This window comes from Canis aureus, chromosome 6 (assembly GCF_053574225.1).
Source record: "Canis aureus isolate CA01 chromosome 6, VMU_Caureus_v.1.0, whole genome shotgun sequence".
NCBI lineage: Eukaryota > Metazoa > Chordata > Mammalia > Carnivora > Canidae > Canis > Canis aureus.
This window is the reverse complement of record NC_135616.1, coordinates 40,475,209-40,492,005: the sequence shown is the minus strand read 5'-3', so window position 1 is coordinate 40,492,005 and position 16,797 is coordinate 40,475,209. Positions and strand designations below refer to the sequence as shown.

The 16,797-nt window shown below is 42.7% G+C and overlaps 1 long non-coding RNA gene across 2 annotated transcripts; it reads right to left on the bottom strand.

The window, feature by feature from the left end:
* Positions 1 to 2,644: 2,644 nt before the first annotated feature.
* Positions 2,645 to 4,841, bottom strand: LOC144315906 (uncharacterized). 2 transcript variants are annotated; one of them, XR_013381641.1, is made up of 2 exons: positions 4,553 to 4,841; positions 2,645 to 4,363 (listed from the first exon to the last, which is right to left on the bottom strand). It is a non-coding gene; the product is annotated as an uncharacterized LOC144315906 (long non-coding RNA). The 2 variants fall into 2 exon arrangements; XR_013381642.1 differs by having other exon boundaries at positions 4,653 to 4,841.
* Positions 4,842 to 16,797: the final 11,956 nt, after the last annotated feature.

Below are 16,797 nucleotides of genomic sequence, written 5' to 3'. Positions count from 1 at the left end.
CCAGGCAACACCCATACTGGCTATAGTCACTTAGGGAAACACAAGACCTGCTGTATCCCATTTTTCAAATGGCCGAGCAGTTTCTGTGGCAATTGAAGCTTGCAGATCCTTCTCTTGCCCTGGGCCTGGCTCAAAACTGACTGCCTTGTGGGCTACTTGGCGATTGGGTAAGAATGATACACTTAAATGAGGAATATGTTGCTTCCAAAATTCAAAGAAATCTGCCAAGTATTGTGTCTCTTCTTCACTGACAAAGGGGTGCAAGTGGCAGCAATTTGCTTTGACTTTGAAGATGTCCTGAAATGGGGTTGATAATGTCATCTAACTTAGAGGAATTCTGTGGGAAGAAAATTCTGAACCAACACATGGCATTGAGCAAGTGCTCCTAAGGTTAGCTCTGACGATGATGGCCATGCTAGTTATGTTTACTGTTGTTGCCATATTTGAAATTTAAGCAAGGTTGCACAGACAAGGCCTCTTTAGTTTTCTAACAGCCTCCCTTGTCCCCTTCCTGGTCATGGCATGCCACAGTCAGCCAGCTCAGAAGGAACAGCAGTAATGACTGACATAGAAATGGAGACACATCTCTTCTTAAAAAGCTGCTATCAAATTCAAGAAGCCAGTATATATCTGCTCAAACAGCTCTTGGGCATCTGAATCATTTTACATGTAGCAATATGTTCCATGGAAGCCCCGGACGGTTTTATGGTTTTCAGCAAGAATATGATAGGAAATGTCCTCTGTCCTTACCTCCTGTGTATGTTCATGTGAGTTGTGTACGCGAGGCAGGGCTGTGGGGAAAGATGGGGAAGCAATAGCAAGAGAAGCTGTGGGTTTTTGGATCTGGAAACAGAGCCAGGAATCCCAAATTCATGTGTGGAGTGTTTGCTGAAAAGGGACAATGGGGCTGGAAAGAGGAGGACAGAGCAGGACAGGTGGGAACAAGGGTTTATTCCAGAGAGGTCCTGATGCCATCCTGAACCCCTCTCCTGTCTGCTGGTGCATCAGGACCAGAGACCAAGCATCACAAAACTTCAGAATGGCCACCACTTTCCTCTTCCTTTTACTTTTTCTATACTGGGTGCCCATGAAGATGGTCCAGAGGCTGAGCAGGATACCAGTTTCCTGGGAGGTGCAATCACCATGGACAGAGAGCTAAAGCTAGAGAGCAGTCAGGTGCCAGGACTGAGCTGGCAGGAAGGCACATGTGAATCAGAGAAGACAATAGTGAAGCAGTGGGGCATGAGGAGATCTGAGCACGTAGCACAGACGGTAGTGTGGACAGGGTCCTGCCTCACACAGAAGCACATTCATAGCTGATACTCACCCTCCTCAAGCCCCTCTGAGTCCGGGTCTTGCTGTAGTGATGGGGACGCTGCTTGTTTCCTGGCCACTCAGTTCCTTTATGTACAGTTAAGTCCCCTGAGTAACTCAGATGCACAGCCAGGTTTGGGCTAGTTTGGACTAATTAGCAAAACTAACAACATAGGTAATATTGAGCACCGACCATGTGCCGGCTACTGTTTCCATCACTTTGCACGCATCGATGAATTTAATCTCCATTTGAGAGGTATTATTACTATTTTTCCCATTTCACAGATACAGAAACCAAGGCACAAGGAGGTTGAACAACGTACCTGAAGTGGCCTAGCCAGTAGCAGGCGGAGGAGGCATGGGCCCAGAGCCATGCTCTGTTGCACACACATTACTCTTAAAAAGTACACCAAGGCCCACAGGAGCTTAGTCATTCACTCAGGCTAGCCAGCCAGTAGCCAAATCACTAAATTTTCCAGGTGTAAGGCACCTTCTGGCTACCCTTGGGAAGACGGGAATTTCACATTTGTCATTCATTCCGCTAGCATGTATGCAGCATGAGCTCCCTGCCAGGCACTGTGCCAGGAGGGAGAGACAGCAGGATAGTCTGGAGCACCGACAGCCAAGGAGTAGAGGACAGCGGTCCCATGACGCGTGGGGTGCTGGTCCTGACTGCACATTTCTGGGCAAGGAGCCGGCCAGACCCACTTCCGTGGTGCTAGGATGAGGAGACCCCTTGTGTGCCCCACAGAGCTGGCCCTTGGCTGGCACCAGTGCTCTGCTGTGCAGGAAGGACATCGGTGCCAACCGTAACCAAGGCTGCTGTGTTGAGTCCCCACTTATGGGCTGGTTCATTTAGTCAAAGATTATTGTGCAGGTACCATATGCTAAAGATACTGGAATTCTCCTGGCTTAACATTCAAAACACAGAACTCAAGAAATATCTCAAAATAGGAATTTGAATGTGCTGCGTTCTACATTTCTTGCCTTCTCTGGCCCTGAGCCCATGCTGTACTTCCTGAGATAATAGCTTCTGCCACCGACCACCCTGCCGCTCCGTCCCCATCCCTGGCTAACACCTACTTCATATTCCAGTTCAGTGCTACTGTCTCAGGGAAGTCTCATTGTTCCCCCAACACTACCTTTGGAAACAATGATGAAAAATTGTCATTCCTAATGATAATAATAGCTAATCCTTAACATAGCTCTTACCTTGTGCCCTGTACTGTTCTAAGAGCTGGATGTATGTTGATTGATTGTATGCAGTATTGTTTGCATACGAGGGAATTAGACACAGAGAGGATAAGCAAACTAGTCAAGGTCACACAGCTAGCGAGTGATGAAGTCTAATTTTGAACCCAGAAGTCTGGCTCCAGAATCGATACACATGCCATAGATTTAAGACAATGTTTTATGACACATTTCAGAACACAAAAAAGAAACACTGCATTAAATGTACACTAAAACCCTGCCTTGATGACAATTGATATCTATTCACATAATTTTATCCCGTTTTCTTCCTTGATGTTGCATTTGACTCTTGTGTCCAAGACTCCTTCTTGTTCAGACTGTGAATCTTCGTCTAAACCACTTTGGCCAGCAGGATGCATTGCTGCCTTTAGATGTAATGATATAGTTTCAAGACATATCAGAGAACACAAAGCTTTGTTTGAAGTCAAAGTTTCATTTCTTATCTGGGTTGCACCGTGAGTTACTGGGAGTGACGTATCTTTTCTGGGACATGAGCCCAATATGATAGAAAGATACGTTCATGGTCTAGATCTTTGGAGGAAATGATAATGAGCAATGCCGTTGGTGAAAATTTCCAATCATGTGATTAGTTTTCTCTGAACTTGAGAGAGAGAAAGTTTCCCAGCTTAGATCCATCTTGGTCATGCCAGACCACAAGCATTGCTCCTGGCTGACCTCAACTGCACTGCCCATTTCCAGGTGTATCAGGCACCAAGCGAACCAGCCTTGCCAGACCCTGTGCCTCTCCCAGTGCTGGATCCCCTGACACTATCTACCTTTTAGCCACCTGGCCAGCATTTCTCCCCAGTTCACTATCTCAGGGACTGACCCATGTCTCTGTACTTTCAGTAACCTCTGCAGCTCAGGTATCTAACTCACTCTTCCTAGCCAAGGACCAGGAGCCCATAGAGAGCTAGGGTAAGTACTGCTGTCAGGTAGAGGCTTCAAGGGAGGGGCTCACCTGTGAGGTGAGGCTTGTAGGGATGTCCTTTACAGCCCAGGTCCTGCTGAGACTCTCTTGGGCCATCAAGGGAGGCACGCAGCAAGTGGCTGGGGAAAGTGCTGTTGGTTGCAGCCTTCTGTCTAACCTTGTCTTTCTTCCAGAGGATCCAGTGTTTCTGGATGTGGCTTATGCTCAGGTCTGAAGTGGCTATCAGGGACAGGAAGTAGCAGGTGACTTTTGGGGCAGTGCATCTGTCTTTGCTGGAGCTGAGTGAGGTGGAGGTTCAGGGCCCAGCAGAGCCCTGCCCAGCAGTGGCACAGACAGCAACCACGCCTCGGCATGCGGGAAGGGTGCTGGTTTCTTTCAGAGCCTGCTGCTACTGTGCCTCTTCTCTGTCTGGGCCGAGAGGATGAAGCCCTGGGAATTGAAGTTTCAGAACTGGGCTGTAAGAGCCTCATTGTTTCTTATTACTCCTGATTCTCTCATTTCCTCCAGCAGAGCCTCTAGGAAGACCTAGGAAGGCAAGGAGGGTCCAAGTTCCCAGCTCTTCTCTTCTAGGGACTTCCTCTCCAAAGAGTAATGTAGTTCAGTGCATTAGGCATGGTGGGCCCTCAACATACCTTATCTTCCTTCGCCTTTGAGAACACTTTCCTCCTCAGGATCCCTCCATTGCCTGCTTCACAGTGAAGAAAGATACCCTCAGCCAAGCAGCCCAAGCATGGAGAGAACCCCAGAGGGAGCTACAGTAAGTGAGCAATGTCTTGCACTTGTGTCTTGATCTTGACTCAGTCGTCAGGGTCTCCAGGTGCCAATCAGGACACCTGTGTACCTCCTCCCTGGAGTCCTCAGCCACTGCTGCAAGAAAAAAGAGAAATATTTACCAGGGGTCAGCGAGGTGACCAGTGACTCAGAAGTGCCCCATGAGGATGCTAGCTAGGTTCTGAGGCTATCCCGTCCATGATCTGCTCATGACCCAGATCCAGACCATCAGGGAGCAGGGCTGGCCTGGCTGAGCTACCCTTCCAGTTCTCTCCATTCCCTCACCCACGACTATGCTTCTTGCAGCCTGAGGTGAAACCAGCACAGCCCCAGGGATCATCAGCTAGGACAGCCAGGCCACTGAGGGGACACAGGCTACAGGAACCTTGATGAGTAGGAGCTGCCCACGAGTCCCCAAGGGCCAGTAGTGCTGAGTCAGCTGCTGCACACAGTGAGCAGGAGCCCAGGCCAGGACACAATTAGCGGAGCAGAGCCCCTGGGGGACATGCTGCCACGGTCCTTGGGTTTGGTGGTAACAGAGGACCTCAACTGGGCAAGTCGTGGGAGGAGCCGTGGATGCTGCCACTAAGGGCAAACCCAATGTCCCTGTCAGTAATTATGAGTCACCATGCCAAAACAAGACACAGCAACAGCTCTTTGCTTTGGTCACAGGAAGACCAAAAACTGAACTTTCAGCCACTTGAACACCCGGTGGGCAGGACCTTCCAGTATGATTTAAATCTTGATATTTGAATCTTGAGTGTCATGCATATTTCTATCACCCACCTCAGGAGGCCTGTGTAAAAGAATAAATTAAACATAACCATGCAGTGTAGACACTTCTGATTACACTAAGAAAACCAGCTGTGAGAGTAAGCTCCTACAACCACCCCCTGCACCCATGGCAGACTTCTGTTCCTATCACGACAGTGGGGCATGCAGACTACATCATACCACATTAATTTAATTATGTGGAAAACCACCCTCAAGCCAGTGAGTTCTTGGCTAATGGATTCCCTTCCTCACTCTGCACCCTTTACTTCCCACTCCTAAAAAAAAAATAATAATTCTTAATACAGTTTTTTAAAAATATTTTACTTATTTATTCATGAGAGACACAGAGAGAGAGAGGCAGAGACACAGGCAGAGGGAAAAGCAGGCTCCATGCAGGGAGCCCGACGTGGGACTTGATCCTGGGACCCCAGGATCACAACCTGGGCCAAAGGCAGATGCTCATCCACTGAGCCACCCAGACATCCCAATACAGTTTTAAAATTAACTTCACATCAATTTAAAAGGAAAAAAAAAAACCCAACAACTTGACTTTCCTAGGCAATTCGAATGTGAATATTCTCCCCCCAAATGTGAATTCTTTTATACTCACTCAGCCTTAAAATCATATCAATTCAATCTTCAGTCCTAGAAATTTCAAATAGGTATGAAATCAGGCTTTCATATCAAGAAATACCAATAATTGAGTCAAATATGAATCTGTCTTTACAGGATAGTTCACTGCAACTATTCCTAAAGCAGACTTGCCTCTTTTTTTCTTTTCTGCCAGATTTCTCTGAGTCCTTGTTTCCCCAAACAGCACAGACTCTCTCCTTCCCTCCCCTTCAGCCCACTTCCCACGATATACCATCATTAGCTTCCTGGATTGGAGGAAAAATGAAAATCCTTGAAATGTTTTCAGAAACATGTTTAGGCAAAGAGACAAGACATGCAATTCTGAATTAAAAGCAGGGGAAAATAAATCCTAAAAAAGAGGAACAATGTGACCCATATCATTGGCAGGCAAGATGGAAAAAAAAATTGAAGGAAGGAAAATCTGATGAAAGTACCTGGGGTGAAATCGAGACATGTGATGGTGAATTTTACATGTCAACATGACTGGGCTCAGGGGTGCCCAGAGCTGGGACAACATTAACTCCAAGCGTGTTTAGATGGTATCTCTGAAGACATCAGCATTGGAATCTGTAGGCTGGGTAGAGAAGGTAGCCCTCACCAATGTGGGCAGGCACCGTCCACTTTGCTGAGGACAGAACAAAACAAGAGAGTGAAGAAAGGGCTTGAGGAGGCACACCCTCACTCTGGGTTCTTAGGCCTCGGACTTGGACCTGGACTCACACCATTGGCTCCTGTGGTTCTCAGACCTGTGAATTTGGACTAGAACTCCACCAGGGGCTTCCCTGGGTCCCCAGCTTGCAGATGGTAGACTGTGGCACTTCTCCATACAAAGAAGTATGTAGTATGGGTTATGCTCCCATATTTGAATGAAAATATCCCTCATAATAAACCTCTTTACTCTGGAGAACCCTGACTGATACAAAGCACAAAGAACTATCTAGTACAACAAAAAAAGAGGATATGTTTGGAACAAGAGCAGCATGTCCTCTGTGCTTCGGAGCTGGTGATCCTGCTTGGCACCCATGAGTAAGTTACAAACCTGTAAGATCTAAAAATGAGATGAAGGTGTGAGAATATCTGCTTGATACATGGATAGGAAAGATCAGTGCAGACTCCAGAATAACAACATTGGTTCTCAGGGCATATTTAGGAATAGTCTTTATCCCATTCTGTTTTTTGGAAGACAGGTGACACAACAGAACAAAAAAACAAGATTTGGGCTGGGCACGAGTGCTGATCATCATGCATGTTGTCTGACCTTGGGAACTTGTCATCCTCTCCTAGGCTCCGGCATCTTACCTGCAAGTGGGAGCAAACACCCTGTCTAGTAGGGTTATTGGAAGCCTGAACAAGATCTTCTAAGAAATGCCTGTTGCAAAGAAGGCATATCATCAATGGCAGATTTAATATTGGATCATTGCTACCATTTTTATGATGGGAAGTAATGTCTCTTTTAGACATTTTAAAAGCAATTCACAGGAGGTCTCCAGTGAATCTTATTTGTGTTGCTACCACTATATTCTCCATCCTGGGTGTCCAAATCCAGGCACATACATAGGATCCTGGGTGCATTCATCTATGCTCATCCAGTCTTCAGACAGTATTTCATTTTTTTTTTTTCCAGACAGTATTTCAGTCAGGACTCTTGGTTTAGCAACAGAACAACTCTGGCTCTCTTTTCAAAAGGGGGATGCTTTACTGAAAGTATACCAAGGACTCAGAAAATGGGAAAACAAGACTTAAAAATGAGTGGGAACAAATGGGAGCTGGAAGCCCGAGTGTTAGGAGCCACGGCAAGTGTCCTGCTATAGAAACATGACCCACACACTGCCCCATCCATGGTCTTGGCTCCACAGCCCTGTGCCACCAGCAAAGTTTCAAGGAAGATGTCTGACTGGCTGAACCCAGGTTGCAAGGCCACCCGAAGGTAGCTCAGACAATGGGGGATGAAGAGTCTTCTTCCTTGGGCTTTTAAAATGAGAGGCTACCCTCTCCCCACTGAGCTCGTGCTTCAGGTGAGTTCGTCTAAAGGGAAATCAAAGAACTAATGGAAAGCGTGTGTGGTACTCAAGACATCAGATAAATAAATAACAAGAATCTGCTGAAGACAGTAGCTTGATCATCTGAGGATCTGACTGACTCACACAACCTTACTTCCCTTCTTAAATTTCAGAGAATGCTCTTGGGGATAAGATTCTTTGAACTTCCACTTTTAAAATTTCTTCATCCTGACCTCATGGGACTCTCCTTACCACAACTCTGACACCAGTTTCAGAGCATCAAGATTTTCCAAGTCAATGGTACCATGTGTATTCCCATCTCTATCCCTGGACATCTGCATGAAAGCACCAAGGTCGAGCTAGTCCCAGCCCTACAGGTAACTGTGATGATCTGTCCACAGCCTGCCTGCCCTAGCACGCTACCCCTAAGCCTTGACAAGCACACAGCCTCCACACACTCAGTCCTTTTCCTTCCAGGAAAACTTGGAAATTAAAGAACTTGAGTCTGAGAAGTTCTAGATTCTGTATGTTCCAATTACAGATTTATCTCATTAACCAGTTCAAATATTTTCTTGACTCTACTTTCTACTCTGAAATGGGAGATTTTTTGACTAGATACGTTTTGTGATCTTTATAAAATCAATATACTTGGTGGTATGACTCACCCCAATACAGGAGAGTCAATTTCCTCTTATTTCTTCTTAAGAAATCATTAACTTCTACAAGCCAACAATGACCCCATTATAGCTCTTGCTCAACACATATGGTGATATTCCCCCCCTTCTTTTTAAATTCTGGAGTTCTTCAAGGTAGGAACTCCATCTGATTGCCAAGAATTAGATGAGGAGACCAGTTTAAGAAATCCCCCAACTCCCTGAACCTAAGAAGTATCTTCATGGGCTCACAAGAGCCTTGTATTCAGAAGTCACTGGATGGATGGAAAGGGAGAAGATCACTAAGCAGACATCTGCTTTGAAAAATAGTTTATTATTCTTCATCTCTTTGGTGTAACTGACTTTTTTCCCAACCATAAGCTGTTCCATAACCAAAAGAGGATGCAAGAGGGCTTACCACGGAAGGAGTTCATAACTATCAAGCTCCATAAGAAAGAGCTTCTCTGTGAAAGAGAAGAGTGGCTTACCATATTTAGCACAAGGAGCTACAGAACAGGGAGCTTCTTTTCTTTCTTCTTGAGACCAAGTCTCCTTCAGAAAGCCTCCTCATTGGCCTCCTGCCACTCCTGTCTCCTCTTTTCTTCCCCAACTTACTCCACCACATCCTGAAGCAGAAGCAAGGGCAGGGTAGTGAAAGCATTGTCCTTCTCTATTTTGTGCCCCTTTGAAGAATACTCTTCCGTCATCTACTCGTGCATTCAGTTATCTGGTCTGTGTTTAGAGCACTTTGCTCAGTACTATGTGTTGACCCTAGGGGAAGTATAAAAAGCTTGCTGCACACATGTTCATTTGGTACACATTGTTGACTCACATGGTCTTTAAAGGATAGCTTAAATTAGTTGAAGTTAGGAAATCAGGATATTTCACATAGAAATCTGTATTTGGAGCTTCTCTTAAAAATTTAGAAAATCAGATTATGTCAGATCTTCAGACTTGGTAATGATACTGTGGTTGAATATCTGGCTCCTTTCAAATGCAATGTGTATATTCTCCAACTGACTATAGTCTCCACCAGCCCCTGTCATCTCCTTTTTTTTTTTTTTAAGATTTTATTTATTTATGCATGAGAGACGTATACAGAGAGAAGCAGAGACACAGGCAGAGGGAAAAGCAGACTCCACACAGAGAGCCCAACATGGGACTTGATCTCGGGTCCCCAGGATCACGGCCCGGGCTGCAGGCAGCGCTAAACCACTGTGCCACCGGGGCTGCCCCCCTGTCATCTCCTTGAATCTGAAGCGAGATGACAAGCTGCCATGTGTTCTCTCAAATACCCAAATATTTTATTTATAGTAGATTTAAGAAAAGAGTGACTTTTACCCACATCTCTACCAAAAGTGGGAAAACAAGATAGAAAGAAAACTTATAGTTTCAAGAAAAAAGAGATACTTTCTTTGTGAAAAGTAAAAAATAAAAAAAAAAAATAAAAAATAGTTCTAAATAAGTATGCAAATAAGGTGTCCCTTTGTCAATTAAATACAAATAAAGATACTATTATGAAATTAATTATAGTAAGAATTATAGCAGGCTCAAGAAAGATGCATGCTAAAGAACTTAATGAACTAAAAAACAGAACAGAACTTTTTTTAAGATTTTATTTATTTATTCATGAGAGACAGAGAGAGAGAGAGGCAGAGACACAGGCAGAAGGAGAAGCAGGCTCCCTGCAGGGAGCCCAATGCAGGACTCAATCCTGGGACTCCAGGATCACACCCTGCGCCGAAGGTGGACGCTAAACTCCTGAGCCACTCAGGGATCCCCAGAACTGAACTTTAAATGGAGTTTCTTTTTCATATTCCTAAATTAAATATTACCACTAGAAAATTCAGCTATGTGTTTAATAGAAGGTTTTCCAAGCACAAACACTTTCATAGAGGGCAAATCTATAAAAGAATGTCTTATTAAGGGCAAAAAATATATTGTTTCCTGAAGAGAATCAAGCATTGGCTGATCTTCAGGAAGTAGAAAATATCGCTTAGAACTGAAAGGCTAAGTCTATGAAAATTTTAATTAATCCATGACATTTTCCTATGGCAACTTATAAGATTATAAGTATAAACAATACCACTTGGAGTAACTATATTCATTTCAGTATCATTAAGAATTAAGATGAGACTTTGGTCATGGTGTCAACAGTGTACTGAGATAAATCATATCAGGTACTAATTCTATGTAACAAACCACCCTAAAACTTAATGGCTTAAGTCAACAGCCAGTCATTTATCTTACTGTTCTGCAGTTTGGCAGCATGAGTTGGATTCAGCTACACGGTTCTTACCACCTAGGCATTGCTGGCTTGATTTGTCAGGACTCTTTTATGTGTTTCTGTTGTTAGCAGAAGAATGGCTTTGGGCTGCCTGCTTTGTGATGGCCTCACTTGCATGGCTGGGATAATGGAGTCCTCTCCCATGGTCTTTTATCCTCTGCAAGCTAGTCCAGGCTTGGTCACATGGCAGTTATTGTCTGCCAAACATTGAAGGCAGATGCATGCAAAGCCTCTTGAGAAAAACACCCAGAACTTGCACAGCAGTGCTCCTGCCCCTTCTATTGGCCAAAACAAGTCACAAGGCCAGACCATATTCATGACATACAGAAAGAGATTTCCTCTTTTTGAGAAGAGCTACAAAGTCACATTATAAAGTCATTCATGCAGAGAAGGGAAGAATTTGTGGTCTTCCCTAAGTCATGAAAAGTTGAATATAGTCTAGACATATTTAGTAAACAGAATGTAGATATGTCCCTGTAGTGTTCACCACTAACACTGACTCACTAGAAATTTAAGCTCAGGAGAACCTGGGTGGCTCAGTCTTGATTTCAGCTCAGATCATGATCTCAGGATCATGAGATTGAGCCTCATTTCATGCTCCCACTGGATGTGGACCCTGCTTAGGATTCTCCTCTCCCTCTGCCCCCTACCCCTCATGCTTACTCTCTCTGTCTCTCTCTCCCTCAAAAAGAAGGAAAGAAGAAAGAAAGAAAGAAGAAAGAAAGAAGGAAAGAAAGAAAGAAAGAAGAAAGAAAGAAAGAAAGAAAGAAAGAAAGAAAGAAAGAAAGAAAGAAGAAAGAAAGAAAGAAAGAAAGAAAGAAAGAAAGAAAGAAGGAAAGAAAGAAAGAGAAGAGAAGAGAAATTTAAGCTCAAGTTGGCAATGTTTTGCAATCATAGGGAACTTAAATCCCTCATTACATCATTTACTAGAAATCAGTCTGCACTAAAAAGTTGTAGAACACATCTTAAACTCAGTAATTAAAACCATGAACTACACATGTACCTAAGATCAAAGAGATCAGCTCATTACCGGAGAGTAAGAGGCAGAGCATGGTGCTCATGCCCTGAGCACCATGAAGTGATAAGAATCATGAAGCCTAAGAGTCTTGCTTGTCACAAGGCATCAAAGGGAATAGAAAAAAATAACTTGCTCCTGTCATCCGAGGAGCAGTCTGGCCTCGGCTCCCAACCAGAGATTAGATTGAATACATGGCCCTTTCACCGGGTGATACAATCCATTGAAGCACTAGCCATTTCTCCGAGAAGTGCTCATTAGGAATTGGCCCAAATTAGGGATTCTAGTCGTTGAAATCAGTTTCAAGAAATAAAAGTGTGGATTGCACTGCATAATCCCGAGACGTGGAACCGAAAAGTGAACGTGGAAAATGAATATCTGAAAATAAACCAGCATGGTTAAGTTGGCCTTTCTCAGTGTCTATAATCATTGTCGATATCACACCAAACAACAAATATGGCAGTGGGGGGAATGCCAGAACTGTATGTACCCCAGCAGCAGCTCTCCTAAATACAAGAACCCCTGTGCAAACTTTCTACCTCTGATCAGGAGTGCTTGTAAACTCATAAAGCAATAAAATAATAACACTAAAGATTGTGATAAAATTGAATTCCACATTGCATATACACTATGAAATGTCAATTCTGGTACAGATTTCTTGATGCAGAAGAGAAGACGTCAGGTTTCCAGTTTCCAATTTAAACATAATGAACAATGAAAGAAAAATTAATAGTTTAATTACATCTACATTCCGACTTGTTTTTTGCAAATTTGAATTTAGAATATAATCTCCAACTTCCCGCATTTATATTATGTGGCACACATATCCAATAGTTCAGTAAAAATAATTAAACTTTTGTTGCATTCTGGCAGTTGATTTTTCTCACAGCTCACTTTCTTTACTCCACACTGCCTGCCAGCATCCCAAGGCTTTGAATTCACACCCCTTAAAATAAGCTGAGTCAGATTAAAACAGATGCCTGGGGTGCCAATTGATGAAAAGCAATTAAGCCAGAGTTTAAATTTACACTTCTCTAAAGCTTTCTCTCTGTTGAGGTTTCTGTGATGTGCAGTTCCAGCTAAAAATGGGTAGTCACAGATGAAATTTGGAAGCCAAAGGCATAGTTTAATGTTGTTTACCAGTGGATGGCTGATCTTATTTTGGTACTGTGAAAGAGCAATAATTCCTCTCCCCTTCATGGTCCTTCTTGCTGGACCAAAAGTCCAGTTGACATGAGACAGATTAACAGGAGGAGATCAAATTTAAGTTTGTATGTACGGGAACCCACAGAGACCTGGAAATTCCAAGGCTGTTGGGCAAAATGAGGTCTATATGTCATTGAAAACTAAGGAGAAGGGGGCAGGGGCCTGGGACTTCAGAGGGAAGGAATGTAGTTCACAAGGCAGAGAAGAGCAGGTGTTTGGTAATTAGATGTTTGCCCTGCCATACAGATGGGCCACTCAGATAAAATTCATCTCTGCTAATAACCTTTATTCTGGGAAAGATCCCCAAATTAGATTCTTCTGTGTGGTTAAGGGAGGGACAAAAGTTTCTCTTGAGCCCACAGGGCCTCAATTGCCTTCATGCTAGAGTTGCTCACCTTGGGGTAGCCTGTCTTCAGCCCCTACAAGTATCTAAATTTTATTTTTTATTTTATTTGTTTATTTATTCATTCATTTAATTTGAGTATAGTTGATACATAATGTTATACTACTTTTAGGGGTACAACATAGGTATCTACATTTAAAATTTTTTTAATATAAAGACTTCCAATGAATTGCCAGGTTTGAAAAAAAACTGAACTAAAAATTAGTTTAAAACAATTTTTATTTTGCTGATATTTTTTCAAAATATTTTAGCCAATGGAGGTGAAGTAGTAATTAAAAAAAAAAAAAAGTTGTTTTCCACTGTTGGAGAGGAAAATTCTTACCTACCGTTCAAAACTCTTCTGACTGGTCTAAGAATTAAACTGACATGATACAGATTAACAGGAGAAAATAAAATTTAAAATTTAATTACATCTGTATTCGGGAATCCACATAAACATGAGACTCCAAAGATGTTGGGGAAATGAGGTATTTATGTCATTCTGAACTAAGAACTAAGAGTCTGGGACCAGAGGGAAGGAAAGCAATGCATAGGAAGATGGAAAAAAGTAAATGTTCAGTAAACAAATGTCTGCTGGGCCATACAGCAACAATGGAACACAGTGAGGAATTCTCACAACAGACATTGATAAGTTCTTTCTGTTGGCCACCCCTAGTTCATATTATACTGTAGTTATCTATGGTGAGAGCTCCCTTCCTGGAGCAGATCCTCTGTCCAAATTCTTTTAGGCAGTAAAAGGTGGGAGGTCAAAATTTCTTTCTGAGTCTGTTGGGCCTTAACTGTTTTCAGTGCCAATTTGATGTGCAGAAATAATCTGCGCATCAAATTGGCACATCTTGGGGTGACTCATTCTAATCCTCACACTACATATAAGTGAAATCAGTGGAAAGCATTATGCCTCTTCCCCTTCTAATAAGTGTTAAGTGTCGCCTCCCCACCCCCTGCCCACATCTGGCCCAGGACTATGGTACAAATGGAGCCCTTCACAGTATACTTCTGGAGGTTTAAAAGTTACAGCTCAATCTAGTAAACTAATAAAATAAACTTTATCCTCCTGCCTTGACAAATAAAGCTTTATTTTGACCTGGTAGTCTAGGTTCAAATGGAAAATTCTTGGATCCTTAGGATTCCCCACAGAACATAGCAGTGTAAGGAAGGTAAGCTTCTGGTCACTGGCCCAAGCCTGCAGGGTCCTCCTTCTCTCCTCACGGCCGGCTCCATCCCACAGCATAGTACATGTGGACAAGCCCACCTGCGGACACAAGCTTCTTACATATCCTGAAAACAGTGTTGTCTTGGCCATCCCTCAGAAAAAAAATAAGCAAATCAAAATATTGACAATTGATGAATCTAGGTAAAGAACACACTGGTATTTGTTGCATTATTATTGCAATTTTTCTAAAAGTTAAAAAAATTTTTAATGTAGGAAAAAAATTGTTTTGTTAATTAAAAAATAAATAAATATCAAAGTAGCAAAGGGGATTTACTTTAACCTGTATGACTTGCAAGTGGCAGAGCAAACCCACAGCCAGGCCTTAGGCTGCAAATCCAGTGTTTGTTCCACATCTTCCAACACATATATGTGGGTTGCCATGAGTCTGGAATGCAGGGCACTAAAGAGCTATGATTCAGTTCTCACTTGGCCCAGTTTTTGGTTTGTTTATTTTTTTTTAAGATTTATTTATTTATTTGAGAGAGAGAAAGAGCATGTGCATGCATGTGCCTGTGGGGGTGAGGGGCAGAGGGAGAAGGAGAGTCTTAAGCAGACTCTAAGGTGAGCATGGATCCTGATATGGGGCTTGATCTCACAACCCTGAGATCACGACCCGAGCCAAAACCAAGAGTTGGACACTTAACTGACTGAGCCACCCAGATGTCCCTCATTTGGCTCAGTTTTTGAACAAAAAGATCTGTATGTTCATGAATATGGAGGAGTCTACACTTAGAACCAGCAATCATCTTGGAAAATTTTCTAATACCAAAGAGGATCATCTTTTGCCATTGGAGATTAGAACTATCCTTATCTGTGTGTAGGGAAAGTGAAAGAAGTCTTCCAGATAACACTAGCCTCCACAAAAGTGTAACTGAGTGGACTTGCTACCTTTTCTCTGAGGGTCAAAGTTGATGATTCTAAGGATTTAATCCTCCATCACTAGCAAGTCAGCCTCGGGACAATGGTTACAGAAACCATACCTGCTGGTTTGGGAGGAGAGGCTATCAATAACAAGAGTTATAACAAATTTATCTTTTCAGTAATTTTCCACTCATAAAGTACACTCAAGATGACAGATTCCCTGTTTTGTACTTAAAAATGCATAATTTCCCCCCCAGTAATGAGGAACATACCCAGCACCCAGATCTCAGTTTCTAAATGCTATTTTCCTTAGAAAAAGACCAGGAATCCTTGGAGGAGTGGCTGATTCTAGAGCTGGGGCAGGAGATGACAAGACAACCTAGAGTATCTTGTAGTGCCAGAAAGTCCAGAAGTGCTCAGAAAAAGCAAAAGGATGAGGGCAATTCAAAGGGACACAGGAGCTAATCTGAAAGATCCTCCAATGTCAAAACTGAAACATTTTGAGCAATGAAGTAAATAAAGTAGCATTGGATTATCACCCAAAGTACAAAATAAATATACATGAATCTGTGGTGGTATAAACAAATGATTGATTTATTGAATGAATGAATGAATGAATGAACACACAAATAAATGAAGGAGAAGAGACAAGTCTTCTTTACAGAGCTGGAACTTAATGGCTTCCTCATCCCACCTGCCAGAGGGACTGGACCTACTGGCTTATCTCCAAACAACCAACAGTGCAGATGGACAGTATTTCCATGTTGAAAACCTTGTGAACACCAACAAAATGAAGTGATCAAGATGAACACCATCTGTAATACTCATGTTGCCCTCATGTATTCCCTGATGGGATGTGACAAGGAGTACACTCAATTTCTATGGCATTCTTTCTGAAAGCCCATAATCCTAGCCTCACGTTTTCATGAGAAAAACACCAGACAAATCCAGATAGAAGATATTACCAGATATTTGACCAATATTCCTCAATATCATCACAGTCACAAAAAAACTCAGAAAGACTGAGAAACTGTCACAGACCAGAGGAGCTTAAGGAGATGTAAACAAAGGTAATGTGATATTTTGGATTGGATATTGAAAGAGGAAAGGGATATTACTGGAGAAATTGGTGAAATCTGAATAAAGAGTAGAGCTAATACTAACGTACCAATCCTGGTTTCTTAGTATTGACAAATGCACCACGATAGTGTGAGATGACAATGTTCAGGGAAACTCAAACAGACTGAGGGATATGTGGGCACTTTCTCTACTGTTTTTGCAACTCTTCTGTGAGTCTAAACTTATTCCAAAATTTAAAGTTTATTCTTAAAATGTAGAGCTTTAGATGCTTTTTTCTAGCATATGAAAAAGATCAGGATTTTCACAGTTCCTCACAGTCACTGAATACAACTTTTATTATCCTCCATTAATATAAAATCTAAATGTCGTCCCCGATGAATCAAGCCATTGCCTAGTAAATTGTGG